The sequence below is a fragment of the Opisthocomus hoazin genome, chromosome 2 (assembly GCF_030867145.1).
Source record: "Opisthocomus hoazin isolate bOpiHoa1 chromosome 2, bOpiHoa1.hap1, whole genome shotgun sequence".
NCBI lineage: Eukaryota > Metazoa > Chordata > Aves > Opisthocomiformes > Opisthocomidae > Opisthocomus > Opisthocomus hoazin.
Window position 1 is genome coordinate 115,447,946 of NC_134415.1, and position 21,470 is coordinate 115,469,415.

The window sequence follows — 21,470 nt, forward strand, 5'->3', positions numbered from 1 at the left end:
CAAAGCAAAGTGGCAGTTGTGTTGCTTTCAGTTCACATGTGCAAGGGCAGAAATGTGCTTCTTGCATGGCTGAGGCCAAACTGTACATTAATTAAGCAGTGCTGAAACTCTACCAGTTTATGTTAAAGGTGACCCAGTCCAGCACTTCTTAGGAAACCATTGGGTTTAGGAACTCATTGGGTGCCCTGTATTGCTTCTTAGTCTCTGTCAGCATGAAGGGATGTCTCTAAAAGTCTCTATCAGGGAGAATTAATGTCATTCAGCTACGCTCAGCACGGAGAAACTAGCTGAATTTCTCTTACTTGCCTGGATATCATTTTATATAAAACAGGACACCTGGTATCATGATAATACGAAAAATCTGGGGGTATTTGCCTGGCAATCTGAGCACAGAGAAGCTGCAACAAGCTGAGCCGCTGTTTGCCTTTGAATGCTGTAGGGCGCATCGGCTGAGAGCGGCCGCGCCGGCGGGTGCCAGGAGCACCGGGTACCTTGCCAGAATGCCGGTGGGATGCTCATGAAAACATGGTGTCACGCGTTGTCCAGGATCCTGCTAGCGGGCTCTTTTATTGGATTATTGTCTGTTTGGAGGGGGGGGAAAATATCCTCTGCTTGAAGCAAATTGCCTCGTGGTTTGTGCTGTGACAGAAGGCCATTATACACCCCTGAAAACTGCGATTGCTTTTGGTTGCAATGTCACTGCCCTTCTCCCTGTCAGTTTATAAAAAATGTGCATTTTCCAAAGGTAGGGCAGGATGCTTGGCAGGGCTAGAAAGTAGCCTGTCCCTGGGAAAAGCCCTTCCACTTCAGCAAGAGGAGATGCTGCTCCCCTGTGTGCCTGCCCTGGGCCAACAACGTCAACGGGTCCTTCTGCCTCCCTCTCCTCCCGCACCCGCAGCTCGGGCACTGAGCCTGCATTGCTGCCTGTCCCAGCTAAGCCCACCCCAGCTAAGCCCAGCGCCCGGCAGGTCAGAGGCCTTGGCAGAACTTTTTGCTCAGCCCACGGGCTGCCATGGCTTTGCGGGATCGTACATTGGGCTCTCCAGCCGGTGGGAAATGGACGTGGATTTTTCAGGTGAAGGCTAGTGATCGAAATGCTGTTGTCTGCAAGCTTAAAATTAAGCACATTTTTCACTTCCTGAAACCAAAGCTCAAGGCAGCAGAATTCCAACGTTCCTGCAATAGCACAAAGGATCTGGTGATTATACAAATGGATAATCAATACCGCCATTTAATTATTAGTGTGCATTTGTCAAATGCCCAACAACATGATTACCCTATTTAGGGATTTTCTCCAAGCATAAACCAACCTTTTTTAAAATTATTAACTTTTTTCTTATTGAAAGTGTTGTTAATTAGTACTTTTGTTGTCCTCCCCTGTGATTTGCTTTCTCTTAATTACCAACAGAAGCAATACAGGAGTGCTCCATCGCCCATGCCAAAATTAATCCGACTCCCTCCAAATTGCACTGAATGATCCACACGGTTTCACCTCCGGGTACTGAGCTGGAGACCGTGATCCCATGGGAAATGCTGATTTATGAGGTCCTCTGATTTCACAGAATCACGGAATGGTTTGGGTGCAGTGGGCAGGGACATCTACCACTATACATCGGGTCGTTCAGAGCCCCGTACAACCTGACCTGGAATGTTTCCAGGGATGGGGCATCCACCACCTCTCTGGGCAACCTGCTCCAGTGTTTCACCACCCTCATGCTAAAAAATTTCTTCCAGGCTAAATCTACCTTCTTTTAGCTTAAAACCTCTAGCCCTTGTCCTATTGCAACAGGCCCTGCTAAAAAGTTTGTCCCCGCCTTTCTTATAAGCCCCCTTTAAGTACTGAAAGGAATTTCAATATGAAGTATTTCAGTGTTGATCTATGCGGACGGGAGCAGTGTGAGGACTCCCGGCAGGAAGGTCTGAGCCCCGGATGCGGGGTGCAGCAGGGTGCAAAGCCCCTTAACCCCAGAGCTCTGGGGCAGCAGCCTCCCGCTCTCGCAGGGCTCTGGAAGGGATCCCGGAGCACGCAGGCTGGCAGAGCGCTAAATTAGCATCTTGTTGGCTCCAACATCCCAAAGCGCTGCCGGGTTTCTTTCTTTTCCTCTTTTGTTCAGCCATGTGAAAAAAAAGCAGTCTTAGCAAAACTGCAAGCCGCTACGGGCAAATACCAGGTTTACTACAGTATTTTTTATTGCCCTGATTGAACAGAAGTACTTTGTTGTGTTTTGCTTTTTAAAGCTTTTGTAATGCCACGTTAAAACATTGATTTTCATTTAGATACACCAGTATTTTTCCCACTTAATTTCTGGCTTTTGCATTTTCTTGTTGTGGTTCAGAATAGAAACAAGTAGCAGCATTGACATTTTCTGCTGCACAGAAACACTTGAGATCTCTTACTCTATCCCACCTCTCTCAGCATAAATCTGCGGCTTTGCACCACAAACCCAGAGTTCCCTCTGTGGCATCCCATAGACACAACCGTCTTTCGATGGCTCTGTGGGACCTCTTCCATTCTAAAGGCTATCCTTTATTTTCTGTTCAGACAGTTAGACGCGGCATTCTGTCCTCTGATATTGCTGCTGGTGGTGTGGGGAAAATCCCTGGGTGGGAATGCCAAGACCAAAGATGCTGAGGCCCTCGCCGTTGCGGGTGGATACCCGAAGCCCTGCTGCTCTGCCCTGACACCAGGTATCCAGATCCCACGGGAGAACTGGGTTCTTGGTAGGTGCGACTGGAGACAAGCATGTGCAGGCTATGGAGCCTAGGAAATTCCAATTTTTTAAATGGTTTTAATTAAAACACTCCCCGCCTCACACTTTTTTGGATGATAAATCCCAGCAAACATTATGGCAAAGCCCCAGAGTGCAAAACTACAGTAAAGCACCATGGAGAGAAATAAGGCTTTTTAATTTTCCCTATTTAGCAGGGTTTTCCCCTTTTTATGTAAGAAGCTTTAATATTGAAATCTTATTTAAAACACCTAAATTTAGTGTCTGGCATAGCAACTGCAGTCTAGGAGGCAAAGTCAGGTCCTTTTTAGATTTCCATGTAATAACATGGTAGACAGCAGTAAATGAAATGAAAACGTGCTGGTTTAATTCACAAATTCTTCACCTCCGTCAGGCCTATTGTTTTTTAGTATTTCCTCCCTCAGCTATTCTGTTATCAGAGAGAAAAACCACGCAGCCAAATTTCCTTTAGTTGCTTTAATCGTTGCTCTCTTTGACTTTGAAAAGGACACCAAGTGTTCTTATATATGTAAATGTATCTGATGGCTTTGGCTGTTCATATGCTAAGTCCCTCGTAGACACTGGGGTATCCCTGGGGCAACCTTAATACAAATGTAGGTAGCAAAGCACATTCATTTCTTTGTCCAGCTGTGCAGGTTCACATCTGCTGTTCGCAGGCTTGCTGCCAATCATCACAGCTCTTGCTATTCATTTTTCGTCGCAGGGGAAGAAAGCACCCAAGACCATCTCCTGCTAACAGAAAGAGCAGAAATCATGCAATGATGGACTATTGTCGCTATTTTTGTTGCTTTTTTTTTCCCCTCTATCTGATGCTACTGGCACAGTGGCAGGCATAGCAAATAGGTTGGAGATGAAAAAGCATGCAAAAATTACATTAAATATTGCGTTGTAACTGAGTTACCCGAATAACCATTTGCACTTGCTCCACGCTATATTATTCAAACTAAACAAAGTTTAGTTTAAAACTAGACTCCGGAGGGTGCTAGCAGATTCCCTCCTCCTGCCTCTCCCCATCCTCCAAGGTCGTTTAAAAGAGGCCAGGCCAGTACGCCAGAGGATACTGCAGGGAACTATCCTGCTCTGGCAGGAAAATGCACTGTAAAAACCTACCTGCTCTCTTCCATCTCCGCTCTCTGTGACCCAGACGACCGGCAAAACCCCTTGGCACGTTTGTCCTGATTGTGCATGAAGTACTGGGGTCTCCCTGTCCCGGCGATGCTGCTCGCCCCTGCTGTGGGTCAGAGCAATGCGTGCTGCTGGCGTTTCCCAAGTTGTGTTTGCTTGTTAGATCCAACTTGGAAATGCAAAGGAGCACAAATAGGGGTTAAACTGATGCAGGTAAAGGTTCAAGCCCCAGCTTCTGGTAGCAAAAAAAAATGGGAGGCTTTATGGATGAGCATCCAGGATTTTGTTACTGGAAGACAAAATTTATCAAAGAAAATAGTTCTATAAACAATTTTCCCTCATATTGCCCAAAGCACCTGCCATCCAGGTTGGCTTTATCACAGTGAAAGAACACCAGCTGCACTTCTCCGTTGCTGTTTTCATTTGAATTTCTTGACAGTGATTCCTCAGCAAGGAATTTCCAAAAACAAGATTAAAACCGGATGAAAAAAATAATTACAGTGTCTTTCGAAATGTTGCTTTCTTCCATCAAATGTGAGTTGTGAGGAAGCTTGGTGACGGAGGAGGTGGTCCTCCGACCACTCCCACGAGGTTGTCCTGCAATGCCCCAGTCGGGCAGGACCCCTCTGCCCAGGCACAACTGCCGGTCAGCTGCTCGCCGTGGAGAAGACCCTCAGGATGGCTGCGTCCCCAGCTCAGAAGACGTGCTTCTGCTGTCACTGCCTGCAGCGGAGGCAAGTCCTGGCTCTGCTGGGAGAGGCAGAGCAAAGCCTGTCTGACCCACGCAAGCTGTCCGCTGGACACCCAGCCTGAAAGCGGCCGGAGCAGTTGGCCTCCGTCAAGGACGCCACCAGCGCTTCCCATCCCAACCATGACAGGTATCGGGATACCGAGGGGGAAAGAGCAGGCTGAAACTTTAATCCTTGCCAGAACTTTCTTCGTTTTTTTGGTGCTGGGCTGTCCAGGTTAAGGTGGTGAACTGCTCAAAAAAGGTAAATATCGCTTTAAGCTGTTCCTCGAGTTAATCATGCGGAATTGCAGGAAGGCAGGTAACAACTCAGGATTAGCAATAGCCTTGCGAAGCTCACATTATTATGGCAGGTATTTAAAGAATAGCAGTGTGCCACACACCTCAAATACTTTAGTTTCCATCTAATCCCTTGGTGATTAAACCCCAGACAGCAGAAGGAATTTCACAAAGTATTTTCAAATTCAGCACAGTCGGAATGATCCAGATGAATCTAATTTAATCCCTCTTTGTTTCTCTCTCCTGACTGTGGAAACAGAATGAAAAGCAGAGAGAAACATCAAACAAAAGGTGAGATGCCAGAGCAGCTACGGATTTCAGTTTGCCAAGGCCCACGCTAGGTCATCAGGGGACCGCTGCAGACAGGCTTAATGAACGTATGCCATCAAAAGAAGAACCTCAGATAAACCAGATACACCCAGTGGGCCCAGTCTTGCGAACTCCCCTGCGTTCACAGGACATTGAGCTCTTGTAGAAGTACGCTCAAGCACACGCTTAAGCGCATGGTATGAGAAGGCAACTGCCTACACGTGGATCTTAGCTTGCAAGTGCTTGGCTGTCTGCGTGTGGCACGTTCTCCAAAGAGGAGAGCAGAGGTGGGAAGCTGCAGAGTGCGAGCAGCAGCCCTCACAGGCTCATGGCAGGAATGAATCTGCAGCTTCTCTTTATCTCGGGTCGCTTGTGCGAAGCCGACTTTCTAAGGTTATCCCTCCTTGTTTCCCAAGGGATTTCTGTAACTCGGGAATTGCTCGTTACCAAGCATTAGGACTCAAAATCACCTGAAGTCTTGGCGGCGCTTCTTTGCTTGGCTGTCTGTCTGGACTGCATCGTCTTGTATCCACAGTCGGAGGTATGCAGTTCTTGAAGAAAGAAGTTCAGTATAAACGATAGTAACTCCTCCTCTGGTTCTTGTTGCGTGTTCCCCAACAACTGCTGAATCCAGAATGATTTTCAGTATTTATGCAATTTATTATGGGATAATACACAGCACACTGGAGGGCTTGAAGAGAGGAGCCGCTGTGGGTACTTCTCATGTAAGTCCCCACCGATGGTAAAATGTCCCCAGGTCTCCTGGCATAGGCAGCTGCCGACAGAAACGCTCCAGCAACAGCTGCAGGTCTCTTCTCACAGCCTGTCCTCTGCGGGCAGCACAGCGCAGAGGGAAGCCGGCTGCTGTCGGGGCTGCCGGGCGACAACCGCGTTAAAAATGAACGCGGGATTGAGCGCCACAAACTGCGTCCTCTCGCCAGACGTCAGCCCCGAGAGCTGTAAACCTCGGAGGAGGCCTCAAGCAGGTACTTGCTCCGTTGCCACCCGTGCCGTCACAGGTGCCGCCACCCGCCCCGGCAGAGCAGCCAGAGACGGATGGCGGGCGCCACGCTTACGAGGGCGATGCCCGCACCAGGAAGGGTTTGCGGGGAAGCCAAGGGGATTCTGCAGGTGTAACCACCTCCTGCAAGGAGAACCCAGCTCCAAGTACGTGCAGTTGGCAGCGACGGTGGTTGCATGCAGTTTTCCATCATATGTTCCCGGTTGAGTTGCTTCTAGTTTTTAACTCTTCGGGTTCTTTAGTTTCCAAACTTGCTCTTTGCCTTGGGCTGACATTTTTATTTCTTTCTTAAGCTGGCAAAATGGTTGAACCGTTCCTGAAAGGCCTTGGAGAAAATGGTTGTTATCAAGTAACGTTTTCATTTTGTTGCATCAATGTATTCGGTTTCAATGTATTCAAGCTTTGGTTTGGTGGGGTTGTTTTTGCTTGTTTGGGGTTTCTTTTGCTGTCCTTACAAAAAATTCTGTTGGACTTAGTACAGAGATAAGCTTTGAAAAACTGCTGCTTTGGTGGTGGTGGGATTTTTCTGTTTGTTCCCGCCCCTCCTTGCCTCGCAAGGTTTGCCGCTGAAATCTTTAAGTATCTTTTTCCTGGTGTGGCCTTGATTTGAGCTCTATTCAGTTCTTATCTCGCCACTGCACTGAACGTGCTCGCTTAGGCTCCTGCAAGGGGAGGCAGAGTGAAAGCTACGGATAAGACACAGTGGCAACTACATTAAACTCCCCATGTATTTTTGACTTGAAAACGTGGTGGGCAGCAGCTGGGGGGGAGGGAGAGGAAATCCTAACGGGAGCATTCATTTCTTTGTCTGTGCTGCAGGCCATATTTCTGAGCAGCGCTTCCAATTACCTCCCTGGGGAAGCAGATTAGCATCAATCCCTAAATCCCCTCCATTTTGTGGTGGGGTACGCGGGGAAGCCGTGCAGTTCTCACACACAACCGCGAGCGTCTGTGTCCAGCCGGGTGCGACTACACCCATGCACAGGCTCAGCTGACGGTACCCAAAGTCACCTGTACCGCTGTCAGCCTTGGCGCGGGGCACTGCTGGGACGGGAGGGGGGCTCTCTGGGATGGGAGGGGGGCTCTCCAGGTGGCAGGGGGTTCTCCAGGATGGGAGGGGGGCTCTCGGGATGTCAGGGGACACTGCTGGGATAGGAGGAGGGCTCTCCGGGTGGCATGGGGGCTCTCTGGGATGGCAGGGGGGCTCTCGGGGTGTCAGGAGGCATTGCTGGGATGGGAGGGGAGGCTCTCTGGGTGGTAGGGGGGCTCTCTGGGACGGGAGGGGGGCTCACCGGGTGGCAGGGGCGTCTCGCCCCGCCGCCCCGGGGCGCGCCGTGAGGCTGCGGTGCTCGCTTCCCGCGGCCGCCCGGGCGCTGCCACCGCTGCCAGCCGCCGCCGCCCTCCCGCGCACCGACAGCTCGCCCCCTCCCGCCGCGCGGGAGATGCGCGCAGGGCCTTCAAAACAAAACAACCAAACAAAAAACCCCAAAAACCCAAACAAACCCAGGAAAAATCCAAACTTTTTCCCCGCCCGCGCCCACGCCCGCGTTGCCGCCGAGGCGGGCAGCCATCGCGGTCGGGCCGGGCGCACCCCCCGCGCCCGCGCAGCCCCGCGGAGCCGCCCCGCGGCGCGGCCCCCCCGCCCCGCACTTCCTGCCCGGGGAGGCGGGCAGGGCGATACCAAGTGGCCCGGCTGGGGAGCGCCGGCGGCGGGGGCGGGCGGGCGGCTCCTGCGCGGGGTTCGGCGCTGGGGCGGCCGCGGAGCAGTGGCGCGGTGCGCTCCGCCTCCCCCCCTCCCGTCCCTCCCCCGCCGCCCCGCCGGGAAAGTTGAGCCCCTTCCCTCGCTCTCCCCGGTCCCTCGGCGGCGGCTCCTTCCTCCCCCTCCCTCCAATGCGCCTCCCGCTCATTTCCTCTTCTCCTCCCCGCTCGCCGCCGCTCCGCAGGCGCGGGGCTCGCCCGGGCGCCGCCGCCAAGTTGTAGCTCCCGGAGAGCCGCCGCCGGTTCCGGGCCGCCGCGGGACCCCGCTCTCCGCCAGCCGGGTAAGGGGCTGAGGCTGCCCCGCCGCAACTTCGGCCGGGCTGCGGGACAGCCGCGCTGCCCTCGCCTGCCTCCGCGGGGGCTGCGGGGAGCGGGTTTGGGGGTGAGGGGGGGCTCTCCGGCTTTTCGGGAAGGGGGGGATCAGGGAGCGGGGGTTGGCAGCCCCCCGCGGGGCGCGGAGCCGGAGCGGGGCCGGCGCCCGCTTCGCCGTCGGGGGATGCGGAGCGGAGCCCCCCGGGCCCCGGGCTGCGGTGGCAGCGCCCTCCGGGCCGCCGGCGTGCGGGGAGCGCCAGCTTCTGCCCCTGCCCTCGGGAGAACCGCGCCGTGCGGGTCTGTGCGGCTGGCCGGTCGTCCGTGCCTCCGTGCGTGTGTGTGTCGGGGTGTGTGTGTGTACACACGGGTTGCGTGTGCGTACACACGGCGTGTGCGGGAGCCTGGCCGGGGGCCGGAGGGAGCGGGCAGCCCTGCTGCGGGGCGGTTCATGGTCCGCTCCCTCAGATCCCGGCTGCCAATTTGCCGCCTTCCCCAGCCGCCTCTGAAAAAGCCCCGGCGCTCCGCCCGCGGTGAGCGGGGCTGGTCCCGCGGCGGCCTCCTGCTCCCCCGGGAGAAGGCTGCGGCCGGGTCACCCCGGTCCCCTGAGCCCGGGCCGAGGGGTGACGCCCTGCTCGCGGGGAGGGGGGCACGGCGGCGAAGGCTCCTGCCAGCCTTGGTCCGCACCGGCTGCCGGGGGGGCTCGCCCGGGCGCGGGGCTCCGGCCCGCCGTGGCCGCCCGGGAATCGCCAGAAATGGGGAATAAAAGCAGGCAAGCGTGTCCGCGGGGCAGCTTCCGCGCGGAGAAGTGTCTGCTGGGTTGGGGAGAGGGTCCCGTCGTGTCATCCCTGCTGTCAGACGCGTCCCCTGGAAGGAAGGGGTGGCCGAGGCGTTCGGCAGGGCTGTGTCTCCGCGCGCGGCTGGGCGAGTTGCACCTCGACGTCCGAACCCCAAGTTTCTTAACAGGAGTGCTCAGAGCAAGCGCGCTGGAGCGGAGCGGTACCCCGTCATCCCGTCCGCAAGTGGAGATCTGGTAGGGGGATCAGAGCGGCTCCGTGGGAGGAAGAAGGGAGAAATCAATTACTCCCTCCCCAAAATATCCCGCAGTTTTCCCAGCAGGAGCCATTTGTCACGGTTTCGGGTTCAAAAGCTCCTCTTCCCCGAGACGAAACGGGAGCAAAGACCGGGGGGCTGTGTCAGCAGCCTGCTGCCGCGGTGACACCGTCCAGCGTGGGGTCCCACCGGCATTGTGGGGTCCCACCGGCATCGTGGGGTCCCACCGGCGCCGTCGGGCACTTCCTGCGGCAGCCGGGGACGAGCCCGCGCGGGGCCCTGCCTGGTCCAGGGACAGACGGCCACCGCGCTCCCGGCGCCCCGGCCCTGCTCGGGAGCTGCTGTCGGTTCGGGAGGAAGGATCTGACAGCTGCCTTCGTTCGATTTCAGCTGGCGCCGTGGGGCTCGGGGAAGAGGGCAGGTAGTCAGCCAGCCCACATCTTCACCGAGGCTGGGTGGGGAGATGCTGACCAGCCACCAGCGCGCGCGTCGCCTCTCCTGACACCCATTTTCTTCTTTTCTTTGTTTGTTGCCTGAGATTTAGGGTTTCTCTGTGTAGAGGTGGAAGTGTCGGAAACTGTGAGGGGAAAAAAAAAAAGTGCGTGCCGCTACAGAGCGGCTGTCGCAGCGCTGGCAGCGGCTCTGCTGAGGAGTCAGCCGCGCTGGCGAAAAAAGCGCGGTTTGTTGGCGTGGCTTCGCCTGCTTGGGGAACTGCCAAGGTGAGAAGAGTTCTGCCGGCCGCAGGAGCGGGGTTTGCTCGTGCAGCGGGGTGCTCGCACCGGCGGGAGCCCGTGTGAGCGTGGGCAGCCCCGTCGAGCTCTCCGCCGAGGCTGTCGCTGCGGAGGTGCGGGCGACGCTCTGCTCGGCGCGTGTCGCGGCTGGCACCGCGGTGCCCGGTTCTGCCGCCCGAGCTCAGGGGCATGGCACTGGCATGGGCCGGTTGGCGGGAGCTGGTGGTGGAGATCACTTTGTGTAACCTAAGCAACATTAAACTGGGATTATGACTCTGCAAAAATAAAAACAAAAAACCCAAAAAACACTGGGAAAGCACGTGATCTGTGATTAGAAACGGTTGCAATTAAAAATACTCATGCAACATGATTTTATTTTTTTTTCAAGCAAGACAATATGCTTTTGAGCGTTGATTACTTTGACGTGAGTGAGGTGGGAATGCTGGTAGACCAAAGGCGGGCAATCTGAATTAAAGATCTGTATGGCTGGGGTTTTTTTCTTGCATTTAGCGGCGCGAGACTGTTGGGAATGATGTTGTGCTGTCTGTGTATGCAGGATGCGCTGAAACCCGTGGCGGGAGGATCTCGCGCCTCTCCAGAGAACTGCTGGTCTGTCCTTCAAGCATGACTTTTGGGTCAGATTCAGTAACAAATGCAGTATGGTTTCCAGTGAATGGGAGAAAAACAGACTTTTTTTTTTTCAGAAGTGCTTTTCCTCTTGTTCCTAGGTTGCTCCCTATAATGTCTGGTTTCTTTGTTCGTTGTTGCTATTAAAAAATAGTTTGTGTCCAACCTCAGCATCTTCATGGAGCTTAACTCGGACTGAAGTTAAATTCCTTTTGGCACAAGGTGATTCGTCTTAGCTCACGTTGACTGTATTACTATATTGTGTGGGATCCTACCCATGGGTTGTGGAAGGATTTGCTCTTGCAAAATTGTTGGCTTTTACCTTTAATGAGGAGAAAATGTTTTCAGTCGATGCCTGAAATTTCCATTGTTCTAATAATCGTCTACCATCCTGAGAGTATAAGAAATGCAAACACATATCTTCACTTCATGAGCCTTTTGCTGTATAAAAGCTTTCACGGGTCGGTTGTGTTTTGCTAACCTGCTAATTAACTCATTGATTTCTGCATTTCTTGACTTCCCCAGATAAGTAGCTTCTGCCTCATGTCACGCTCTGATAGCAAAGTAATTGTGAATCCTTAAACAATGGGGGCAAATACATGAAGGAGCTCCTTACCTCACCTCCATCGATGGACAGGAGAGAACATCCTGCAGCTGAACCTTCTGGCAGTGTGACCTTTCTGGAAGTTCAGTGTTACGTTGCTTGACGACTGGAAGACCCGTAGGATCAACTGCGGGATGAATTATGCATTCTCCTGCACTGATTGCGCTGGAATCAGAAGGCAGGAGCTGGGGGGGGCTGGGTCCATCTTGTAATCTAAGAAATACTGCAGTTCTTCTGGACTGCACTGCATGAAATACGCTTTTGTTATGAAATGCTCCTTGTGATTCGCACAGGAGGTTTGTAGGTACTTGTGAATAACCAGGGTGGAAGAGGTGGCAAATGGTGCTTTGACCGTTCCAGTGTTTCTTGTCCCGTGGGTGTGTATCTTTTTAAAGTCAGAGAAAGCAGCAAGGAGTCTGAGGAATTCTCCCTGGTGATGGATGTCGGTTGAGATGCTACAGAAACACACGCCAGCTACAGCCTGGTCAGCTTTCCTCTCCCCGGCGCGCCGCATGTCTCCCCATGGTCGACCTGCCTGTATCAGGTGACACAATCTACGTGAAATCTGGCTGGGGAAAAAAAACCAGCAACAAAACTTAGACGTAGCTGTAGTTACATACAGTTCATGCACCGGCCTTTGAGACTTTCTGCCAGCTTTTTTGGTGACTTCTACAAATGTCTTTTAGCCTCATTTTCTTTTTCTGCCCTCTCTTTTGGAGGGAGATCAGGCTACCTAAATGGGAAAGGGTGCCGCTGGATAAACGTGTGTTCAACAGCTGGGGAGAAAAAAAGGATGCTTGCTCGTATTTCAGTTGCTGTAATCTTAACCTATTCAGAGAGGTGTTCTGAGCTGATGGCATCCCTTGAAGTATCCAACTGGGTTCAGAAATACTGGATTTGGGAGACAGGGACACCCGGAGACTGTGAGGGTGGAAGACACGGCTTGCACCTACAGAGATGCTCACTGAAAACAGGGTGTACCGAGATCCTGACACGCATGCCAAGAGTGACGGCTAGACTTGGGCAGCTGGTTTAGCAATCAGATTGTGTTTTTGTTTTGGACAATGGGTTTGTCGTAGTGATTAACCGGTGGACTAGTCAGGGTGGCAGAGGGGTTTGTTTTTGATTCCCCAACCATGCAGCGGGCCAGCATCGGAAATGCGCTTCCCACCAGTGAAAGTGCAAGAAGCGTTTCATACCGAGTGCCCCGGGGAGAGGGAAAGTGTGCACGTGTATACTGGTGTGCAGACCCCAAATTCGCGTAGTTTCGTGGAAATACAAGCATGTGATGGATGGCATAGCTTGGCATGGGATGAGGAAATATTTCTTGCTGATACTTGGATGTTGGCACGTGGCTCGTGCAAAGTCATGTTAGAATAGGCGAGGGTGGCTGCAGTGGAAGGAGGAGGAGAGGAGATGAGATGCCTTTGGGGGGCCGGGAGCCGGGCTGTGGGTGTGCAGCAAGCCCTCCTCACGCTGCTTCTCATTCACCTCTGCTCCGCGCAGGCTGGTGTGTCTGTGCAGGAGGGATGCTCTTCCTTGCTCAGGTTTTTTTTCAGGCTTCTCTTTTCTTTTTTTTTCGTTCTAAAGGGCATTGTACGAAGGATGCTCAGTTCTTGGCAGCTCGCCCGTGGTGCGAGGGGAGAGAGCTCGCTGCTTTTGGTCGTGCTGCAGAGAGCCACTGTCAAAACCCGTCAGCGTTTGTGGGGCATCCTTTCCTTTCTCTCTTTGTGGAAGCTTTTTTTTTTTTGTAAGCAGGTAAATGGTGTTTCTCCGAAGACATCGCTTTGTGTTTCTCAACTTATCTGGGGAGGGTGAAGCAGACTTTCCTTTGGAGGACAGTTTAGGGCTGGATGATGAGAGCTGCGAGCGCATGAGAGGGGAGTGGGAGTTACAAGGGAGGACAGTGTGGATGCATAACCATTAGCGGCGATGTGAATTACGAAATGTGTGTTCAAAAGAAAGCAGGCATGCTTTATGGTGCTTAGGAAAGGGCCTAGAAGCAAACATCTGTTAAATATGTTAGAAGACGCTTGAAAACCCTGTATCCCCTTCACCAGAGCCAAAGGGAAGGCGGCAGCTCGGGACGTAGGCTGGGGAGCGCAGGTCTGGCAGGAGCTGCCTGGCGGGTGGGCATCGCAGGCAGCTGTCTTGCGTGGTCCTCTGCAGAGTGGTCAAACCACCTCCCTGGAACAAGCTGCAGCTTCTGCTGCTCCTTCCAGTTCCCAACTCAAGTTTCTTCTTCAATGGTCAATACGCCTGTGTGTCACCTCTCTCAGTCTCCTCTTGCAGGTGTCTGTCCTCCTAAAGCGCTTGTACTGAGGGAGCTGGAGCTGCCGAACAGAGGAGAGGGGAGAAGCAAGTGGGCTCAGCGTGAAAGGCCCTCCATGATCAGATACTGCTTTGATTTTTGCTGGGCTCAGTTTTATTGCTCTGGAGCTCGTGTAGGTCAGCTTTGCTTCAGAGGGGTTCTGGGGGACTTTCCAGAAAATGGGTGCTCCTGTATGTAAGAGTGTATTAAAGGAGGCACTTAGGCAAAATAACATGGGGGTTGGAAACGTAGGTGTTTGACATTTACCTTTTTGTGTCCAGTCCCTGAAAGCCAGAACCATTTAAAGGGGAACGAGCCCATGCCCAGCTTATCTGGCTTTGTGCAGTGGAGGGTGGCAGGCCAAGCCTGTCCTTGGGATAAGGAGCCTGATTTCCCCCAAATCCCATCACAGATGGTTCCCCTTGGCTTCGGTTTGACGTGGAGCAAACCCGCTGAAATCGGTTGTGGGAGACCATTGCAGCTGGCTCCCTTGCTGTTGGTAGCTCACTGGCGGGGGTGCCCGCTGGGTGCTGTGTCGTCAGAGGTGGCTGTGGCCCCTTTTCAGGTCATCGGGACAGGGTTTGGTCACTGCACACGTGCCCGTCCCCGCAGGGAGCAGAGCGTGAGCCTGGGGGTGCTGCCTTGTCCCGCAGCCGCAGCTCTGCCTGGGCCAGGCATGGACTCTCCTCGCATTGTCAGAAGTGTCAGAAGATAATTTTTTTTTTAAATGGAAGTTGGATTTCATTCCAGCTGAGGGTAATTGGAGCTGTATTAATGGTCTGAAAGCAAATGAGAATGAGCTGTGTCGATTATAGCCACAACTCTCTGTTCTGTTTGTGTCATGCTTCTTAAAATGGCCTTCATTCCTAAATCTGGCTCTAAAGCTCTGTTACTGAGAGCTGTGTGTTTCTCAGGAGATACGCAAAGTGAGGGGAGACCACCCTTCGTTTTTAATTCATCCTCTAGCCCTCCTCTCCCATCTCCTGAAGGATGCCCTGAACCTGCAGGCTGACTTCTGTGATTCTGTGACTTGCCCAGCCAGGCTTGTCTCTGTGGGAAGCCTCCCGACCCTGGTGGCCCTTTGCAAAGGAGCAGGGGTCTGTCTCATCCTGTTCAGATCGCAGACGGCCCTCCGAAGCAGCTGGCGGCTGCAGGAGGAGGTATCTGGGACTCCCGTACCATCTCCCTGCCAGCCGGGAGGAGGAGAGGAGTCTGCAGGAGAAGATCCCATCGCTGACCTGCCCCTGCATCCTCCAGAGCGGGGAGCCGAAGCGGTTGCTGTGCCCGTTGCGGGAGGGGGTCTCATCTGACAAAATGGCTTAGAGCATGCCGGTTTTGCCAGATCTGAGCTTTTCAGCCACGCCGACTGCGGTTCGTCCTCCCTCAGATCTCCCGGTGTTTGCCCGCGTCTTTCATCACCCCCGACGGGGACTGTCACAGGCTGTTTGCAAGGTGTGTGCTGCAGCTTTCCAGAAGTCCTGGCCCTCAAGTGAGGCAAGCTGTTATGAACTGACCGCGCCGGAAACAAGTGAATTTACTGAGTGCTTCTTTTGATGGGTGTAATTCAGAAGGCATCGTTTGGAAGCGAAGGTGCCTTTGCTGGCCGTTTGCAGAGCTCTGACTTGTTGCAGGACGTGTTCAAGGATCTTCTTCCTCATCGGCTGGCGTAGCCATCGTCTTCTGGGGACTGGCAGCTTCACAGCCAGGCGTTGGCTCGTCCTGTTTGTGTTGACACATTTTGAGTCAGCTACATTTTGGTGCCAAGCTTCGTTTTTAGATGCTTGGTGCCCATGGTTGGTGCTGGGGCCTTGTATGCGTCATTACTGGGCTTGATGGCTTTTTGTGGTTGGTGGGGAGGCAAGTTTCTAACAAAAATGCTCTGTATCACTTGCTCAGTTTCATGAAAGCATTGCAAAAACATTTTTTTGGAAGTTTTAATATTCTTGAGCTGTACGCATATAAAAGGCTGAGTGTCCCCGTGGCTCCCAAGGAGGGGGTCACCTGGCTGCGTTTCAGACAGCCTTGCAGCTGGCTGAACCCCGTCTCCGCGTCCCCTGGTTGTGCCGGGACAGCCCGTGCCGGGGTAGCTGTGGGAGGACTGGCTGCGGGGAAGCAGCAGCCTGTCCTGCCAGAGCAGGGAAGACCCATCAGCCTGGAAAAAGCTCTGTCACCTGAGCTTGATATTTTACAGCCTCTAAAGCCGTGATTGATGCGTGCAGGAAGTTTTGCTCTGAACGTTGCTTTTCCAGCTCTCTGGAGGTTAAGAAGACATCGGTGCATTTGGTTTTTGCTTTGCTTTCAAGTTGGCTTTCCCCTTGTAATTATAAAGACAAGAATGTGTAAATTTTTTAAAATTAATAAATGATCTGCCCAGGAGCGCTAGTTTGTGTTAAACTCAATTTAAATGCAGCTGCGTTTTCTGTAGCTGGAGTGTGGTTTTATGTAGCGTAAAAGAGCCTCAATACGCAGAGAAGGTTAAGGTTATATGAGGCACCTTGGCTGTGCCATAACGGCATTTATCACTGTAATTTCATTTTGGAATAAATTCAGGCTTCATTTAGTCCTTGGAAAGTTTTTGAACTCTTTCAACTACTCTGCTCTGCTACATCCCTCCACCTGGTGTCTTAGCTGATAGAAATCTGCAGTCTCCTTTAATAAAAGGCAGTTGACACTGTCTTGTGTCGCTGCTTAGCAAATCTTATTTTAGCAGATACCTCCCTTCCCATGACCTTCCTCATTCACTCCATCCCTCCCAAATCTTTGTTGTGCAGCTTGAATGTAATGTTTAGTTTAGAGCATCCTGTGAAGCAGAGGAATGCAGCTGAAAAGGAGGCTAAAAAGGGGAAGAGGGAAACTTCCTGGACAATGGATGTGTAATGACGTCATTTAGTTAACTGTATTGGAAAAAAGTTTAAAAGAAGAAATCGAGTAAATAACTGGCACTGTTCCATCCCCATCTGCCTGTATCCTTTTTTAATTACAGTTAAGGCCGATCACTTGTGTGCGAGTTGGACCAGGCAGTATGTGGCATACGTCAATAGTATTTTTGGAAAAATAACCCCACCAAAACAACCCTGCAATTCAGTAAGGGAAAAATATTTAAGTGAAAAGAATTCATCTTGTTCTGACACTTTAAATAAATTTTTAAATAAATAGATTAAAAATTTAATGTATTTGGTCAGCAGAGTCATTGAATTTCCATACCTTCCTTTCCTTCCTTCATCTGCATGCAGCTTCTAGGGGAATTTAGTGCAGCACGTGGGCTTATACAGCTTACTTCGGCAATCAATGCTGTGATAACATCAACTTACCCAGCATGCCTTCTAGACTTAGCTCTAGTGCTGTCCTGAAAAATCCTTTGCTTACCCTTGATTTTATAAAGCTTCCTTACCCTGTTGTGGTTTCCTTTTAGTTGCTTTTGTGGAACCCAAGTTTGGGGTGTGTTTAATATAGCAAATAGCCTTGCCTGTGTGAAACTGCGGTGAGGACTGCGGGCATTGCTTACTGGTCGAACTGGGCAGAGGAGATGTCTGTACAGCTTCCTCACCCCTCTGAACGGGGCAGTGCGGCACGGTCCTCCTCAGTTATCGGCCAGCTTGCGAGAGGGTCTGTTAGCAGGAGGGGCGGGAGCCAAAGCCGACGCGTAACGCAGAAATGCAGTCTGCAGCTTTGGGCTGAAGTGAGCGAAACCCCCCCAAAGCCGGGGAAATCGCCTGTGCCTCCAGCAAGGTGAGTTGGTGGTGGTCTAGCCCATGATGTATCTCATGACAGGCCTTGCTGGCGTGCAGGTTTCTCCTTAGCACGGGCTTCTTCTGGTTGCCATCGGTTTCCCTGTGGTTCCTCTGCATCTGGCAGGGAGAACTGTTTGTGTTACGACAGCGTCAGCTAGAGAGAAGATTCTCATACCGCACACTTCAGGCTGTTCTTCAGTCAGTGATTTAACCGCCACATTGCAGCTGTGTTCAATAAATAAACCTCCAGGGATGCTCGGAGTGGGATTTTTGGAGATGTGGAACAACAGGTACTCACCATAGACCTAATCGTCTACTATTTTGGGTCCAAGCTTTTTGGCTTGTACTCCCAAGTGGTTCTGTGCTGTAAGGAGAGCTCCAGCACGGCAGACGTGCAGTGGAGATGTGCGGGGCAGCATGGAGTGTTTCCAAAGTCCCACGGTAAAAATCCAGGGGATGGATAGATGCGTTCATTTGAGAGGATTTCTGTGACTCAGGCGAGCCCAGCTCTGACGTCTCGCTGCTGAGGCGTGACGTTCCTGCTTGGGTGGGAGCACAGGGGATGTAGGTCTCTTACTTGGAGAGTTTACATTTAAGCACCCAGATAAACGTCTTGTCGTGCTCTCAGGACTCACCTGGTAGACCGGAGTGCCAATGGAAACCAAAGGAAAACAACCTTCATGCTTGAGCAGAGGTTACACCACCATCCCCACAACACCCAGCAGCCCCAACACCCAGCAGCCCCACTCCCCCTGTTTTGGTTTGATTGTTTTGTTTGTTTTCTTTTTTAATGGTACGATAGCCACACCATTCCTTGTTCTGTCTTCTCTGCTGAGAATTGGACCTGGCTTTGCATTTCACCTCACTGTTGCAGGTTAAATTCACCAAGCGGTGTCAGGGTGGCTTCGTGAGCAGGTACCGGCGGTGCTGCAACAGGCTTCAGGTTGCCCAAATTTGTGTGGGAAAGTTGTCCGAATAACCTGCAGAGTGAGAAAGCCTGAAGGCAGAGAGGTGGCAGGAGTTGGACACCTTCTGAAAATGCAGGCTGCTTTACAGCACGAGAAATCAAAGTAGCCTGGGAGCCTGTTCAGTCTCTTCAGTCAGTAGGTGCAGGAGGTGCTGCAAGGAAGCAAACGTGGCCCCCGAGGAGTGTTTTGAACCCCTCGCTGTTGCCGTGTCCTGATACCGTCGATGCCTGGTGTTTCCTTCGTGCGCTGGCAGCCGCCTGGTTACGCTCATCCCTGTGAGAAGCGGTGCTTCGCTGGGGTGACTGCCTGGAGCTTCCATCCAGAGTGTCTGGGCTCTGTGATCGTCTCACTGCCTGTGACCAGTTTGATGCGTTCAAGCTGAGTTTCGCTGTTGTCACGGTCGTGGTGACAGCTGGAAGGAGGTATAGGGTGTATCTCCTGTCTGCTGCCAGAGCTGATGGACTGGTGGCTGACGGCCTGGGGCTCGAGGGAGCGACCTTCAGTCTCTGACTTAACCCAACGCCTGCTGAGATGTTTCTGAGGGGGCTGCAGGCTCTCCCTGCATCAGTTTCCCACTGCAGTGGTTGGATTACAGTACAGTTCTGGGGTTGTTGCAAGCACATTCCTCAGGTGAAATGGTGACAGGAGGGGTGCTGCTGGCGGCATCCAAGGCACAGAAAGAAGGGCAGCAGCTTGTTCTGTTGACACAACAGATATCTCTCTCAGCAGTGGCAGCCTCTCAAGGGACGCCCAGCCTGAGGTATACCTGCACCGCAGCAGCGTATTGAGGAGAACACTTGAATTAGCTTTTACCATTAGCCAGCATCTGAATCAACCCGAAGCAAGCTGTAGCACCCTGGAGCTCAGCATGGGCTAGAAGACCTGCCCGAGAGCCAAGGGAAATGAGCCTGCGCTGGGCTGTGGTGGTATCCAGCTGGAGATGAGCTTGGCTCATGACAGTCCCTTGATGGACAGGATGAACTGACCAGCTCCCCTTCTGGGATGTAGGGGCCTTAAAGAAAATGAACCTGGAGGATAGAGTCCTCTGGGAGTTTCCTTGCCCTGTGGATGGAATTATATGTCAAGGCGGGACCTCTCAGAGTTGTTGGGTGGGCCCCGGGCATGGTGGCTGGTGGGCCTGGTGTGAAAGTTGAGGAGGAGAAAGGTGCGAGAGGGGAGTGGGGATAGACCATGCTATGGAGGAGGGGACGCGCTCCAGAGCAGTTTGCCAGCCGGCACGAGTGCTGGCATGTGGCTGCGCATGCAGTCTGGATGCAGTCTGGATGCACCCATGAGCACGTGCGGGAGTGCAGGAGCCCCAGGTGAGGTGCAGTAGTGGGTGATGAGCTGGCCGGCTGGAGGACAATTAGAATAGAATAGAATAGAATAGAATAGAATAGAATAGAATAGAATAGAATAGAAGAATAGAATAGAATAGAATAGGAATCGTTCAGCTGGAAGGGACCTGCAATGATCATCTAGTCCAACAGCATAGCAAGTGACAGGACAATCAGTTTCTTGGCTGTCCATGGACTATTGCTACCCACATGTAAAGAGAACTGCGAATTTTTATGCCCTACAAGCCCTCACCAGTTTCCATTTGCAAGAAAAAAATAAAAAAAAACAACAATGCATTTTTATAAAAGAGCAGAGTCTAGTTGAAAAAGAAATTGCAAATAAAGGAGAGCAGAGACTTCATGTAGTGCTGGGGGTCATCTCCACTGTTGCAAGTGGTGTTTGCAGGCAGGTCACACCATCCACAAACGTAGCAATGTTAATAACAGTATTGATTTGTCTTAATGCAGGTATGAAAGCCAAACCTTGGAGGTGTGGGAGGGCCTTATTGGTAATCAGCATTGAGATTGATGAAGGATAGTATCAGCCAAAGGGGAACAGGTGGAGGCTAGAACAGGGCAGGGTAAAATAATGGCCATTAAAGGAAGAAAAGTGCCCACAACACTTGAGACTTCTCCATCACATAGCAAGAAATCCACTTAATATATTAATGTCTATGACTCGAAGAAAAGGAGTGGGTTTAAAATAACTTTGGAAAACAAGACAGCAGAAGAATAAAGGTGTCTGCAACGGCTGTGGTGCAAGCTGGAGCAGGTCCGAGGAGGCTGCAGGACGTGGCAGAGCTGCAGTGCCTGCGGGGGAGGCAGGGGTAGGCGACGCGTGACCATTGGGAGGGAGTTTTACCCCTGCCAGACAGGTCAAAGCATGGTCCGAAAAAAACCATTTGTCACCTTGGTTTCTCCGGTCTGTCAGTGGAGATCTTTTTATAAGGAGGATCTTTACAAATGATTCTTTGGAGCAGTCTCCTCCTTAGGCTTTTTGCTAGCAGCTCTGAAAATAGTAGATGGATGCACTCGCCTCTTCCTGCCCAGCCTCCAAAAGTTACTGACATCTCTTCCTTTAATTCTGCTTTGTAATTGAATTTCTGCCATAAATTGCTTCTGCTAATTTAATTATACCATTACTTTTAATTGGCCGTGGATTTAAATACTTCATGTGCTGTTAACGTAGAAATTAATGTGTGCTGTCCGGTTACCCTCTACTCCATTTGATTGGAGCAAAGGTTTTGTATGATCATAAGAATTTAAGTAGCCATTTTTTTTTTTTCACGAAAGTCTTTTAAGATGCCAGAATCTAGCCAAGGCCTGGGAAATGCCGTTTATTTGGAACATATAAATATGGCCAAATAATCTTGCACTATTGTCTAAGGTTTGTTGAATGGGGGAAGCACAACAGTTTTGTACCAGCAACTCTGAAGAGAAATCAGAAGAGCCTCTGGGTTGTCTCTCCTGGTTTGCCATTGACCGGGTTCAGTTCTTACCTTGCCTTTCCATTGGGTTTCATTGGGTTGGCAGCTTGAGGAGATAACATCCATCCCTGTGTAAAATGAGCATACTAGGTTTTCCTGTAAAGATACTGAAGCTAAAATAACTTGTTGAAATGCTCATATTGCTGCCAGGTTGTAACATTTGTGAGCACCTGCCTGGGGATCTCAAGAGTGATAGAAAATTTCATGGAATCTTGGATCTTCCTTCCTGTGATTAGAAAACTGATGTAGTTAACCTCTGCACTGACAAGGGAAGATACCAGGATAAAATAGGAAAAAAATCATTTAGGGAGCACTCACATTC

General features: G+C 51.9%; 1 protein-coding gene across 3 annotated transcripts in view; it reads left to right on the top strand.

Annotated features, from left to right (window-relative positions):
* The window catches only part of HPCAL1 (hippocalcin like 1), an 82,918-nt gene that overhangs the window by 7,064 nt on the left and 54,384 nt on the right, over positions 1–21,470 (top strand). For 2 of the 3 annotated variants that reach the window (XM_075414830.1, XM_075414829.1), the window contains exon 1: positions 8,016–8,271. The exons of the other annotated variant lie outside the window; for it this stretch is intronic. The gene's annotated coding sequence lies outside the window, so the exon portion shown is untranslated. Of the gene's footprint in view, positions 1–8,015; positions 8,272–21,470 lie in introns of those variants that run through there. 3 annotated transcript variants of the gene reach the window in all.